This window comes from Penaeus japonicus, unplaced genomic scaffold, assembly GCF_977035675.1.
Source record: "Penaeus japonicus unplaced genomic scaffold, GWHDUDI00000001_assembly GWHDUDI00000011, whole genome shotgun sequence".
NCBI lineage: Eukaryota > Metazoa > Arthropoda > Malacostraca > Decapoda > Penaeidae > Penaeus > Penaeus japonicus.
Window position 1 is genome coordinate 32,371,391 of NW_028234413.1, and position 2,500 is coordinate 32,373,890.

Here is a 2,500-nt window from a genome sequence, read left to right on the forward strand (position 1 = left end):
TTGTGTGTGTGTGTATATGTGTGTGTATATACACACACACACAACACCACACGATCATATATACATATATAATATATATATTTTATATATATATATCTCATATATCTATTTAATTATATATGTATGTATATATATATATATATATATATATATATATATATATATATATATATATATATACTAATATATGAAATAAGTTTAGTAAACGTCCTAATGACAGAGCTGCCAGAAGTCCCTCGCAGTCCTTGGTAACCTTCTATCACTCTCACGATCAGTAAACGCAACCTAAAGACTCCATTTTCTAAAATTTGGTAACTTAATCGATTTTGATAGAGAATACTTAAGATATATGATATGTGATTCGTAAACTCGATCATTTTGTATCAATGAAAAAAAAAAATTCAAGATGTATTATGGTTGCTCGGGTCATTTACATCGAGCTAGACAGGAAGCACAAGACGAAAACGAAGAAAACATTCTACGTCATTCTATGCCTTCTCAAGACCTTGATCGTTTATCTATACTATGATATTACTATTTCACAATAAATCAATAAACACCCAGTTGCGCTCAGGTAGGACTTCCTTGATGGAAATATTTTGTTTTACTTCTTAATGAGAGAAGGACAATCGCCTTTATATATATATATATATATATATATATATATATATATATATATATATATATATATATATTCGTCACTATCGCTTATGATTCCTCTCCTCTTCTCCGAATATTCCTAATTAAGTTTTCAACATTTGTCTGTAGTATTTCCTGGGATACTGAAGAGCTTGATTCGGTTTCTTTCTTTCCTTTTCTTTTTCTCTCTAATTCGCGGATATAAAGATTTTACAAAGAAGGTAAAGGACTAAATAGATGAAGCCTCCCAGATTTCCTTCTTTCCGTAAAAAAACGAAACGTACCGATAATTCCCTTCTCAGCCGACGTAGCCACAGAGAGGAAGGAGATAAGGTCACGCCGGTGCACGAACGTTTCATTTCCTTTATAGGTCAGTTCAGTCGCCGGCGAGTCACCTAATGCAAAAGCGGAAGTTGTCGAGCGAAAAGAGACACATCATATCCAAGAGAAATAAGTAAATGCAATGACACGCACGCATAGTGACGCCATCACGGTTGGGAGCTAGAATGTCCTAGTCTTTCTTAGAAAAAGGGAAAGCCAGCCTGATCGGAGGCTTTTGGTAAATCACAACACCACATCTGTGGAATAACTTGAAAAATGTGGAATTTACGGAGGAAAATCTAAACCCTTTTGGCCTGGGCTAAGCCTCCAGCGCTTCCAGATCCTAACGCTATGCTGACCGCTGTTGCGATTGTCGTTGCGCGCCGGATGGCACCCTACTGCACCATCTGCAGGATTGCAAGCATGCTCGCTTCCTCAGACAGGGCCCACAGACGACTGCCGCCGGCCTGGTGAGACGACTATGCCTCGATAAGCAGTCACTGACGATGATCAGGTGAGTCAGCCCTCATGCCTGACAGAGGCCTTTGTGCATACAGCCCGGGCGGAGCTTCGTCTTCGAAATCCCTCTGAAGTGAATGAAAGCCTCGGCGCGCGAGCCAAGGAAATTCTTCGTGGTTGGGAATTGAAAGAGAAATGTGGACAAAGTAAAGTTTATGTCGGCTTCTTTATACCCGCCAAATACAGGTCAGATTTACGTATCATTTCCCGCGGATTTTGACTTCAGGTTAAGGCTAGATCTAAAATATCCAGGAATTAAACTTTGGTGTTAATTTCTTGAACAGTTTGCCTGCGATAAATGGATCGTAGAGATATTTCCCGTTATATATATCATTCGTAAAATAGAAAAGTAAAACGGGAATGGGAAAAAAGTCATTTGTCAGCTTCCCGTAGCCTGTCTCCTCCCCTTCATCCGGATCCTGTCCTTGGCCAGGCATTTTGTCCTGATTAAGTGTGTAAGCTCGTCACCCGTTGGCCACGTGATCGCGTGGGAACTGTGTCTTGGGCGTGATAGTAAAGTTTCGGGTTTCTCTCGGCCGCGTCTGGAAGTGATGATAAAATTAAAATGTTCGTAAAACGATAAAGAAAATACTGGAAGGATAGGGGGAAAACATGTTTATGCAGCATAATGTTGTTATATATACATGAAACGTGCATCTTTTTAAAGATGGGAACGGGTTGTGACGTCTTTACGGCACCGAACGTGAGTTGATACTTCCGGTGTAACTGTGTATATATACACTAGTGATATGCTCCAACGATTATCAGTGGTCACTTAGCGGTCCTGAAGACTGGGGATAGCGAGACTGAAGTGTGCTAGAAAGAAGAGAAATAAAAATCTTTTTAAAATGTCGAGCCAAAGGAAATTCTTCGTGATCGGGAACTGGAAGATGAACGTGGACAAAGTAAAGTTTATGTCGGCTTCTTTATACCCGACCAAATACAGGTCAGATTTACGTATCATTTCCCGCGGATTTTGACTTCAGGTTAAGGCTAGATCTAAAATATCCAGGAATTAAAC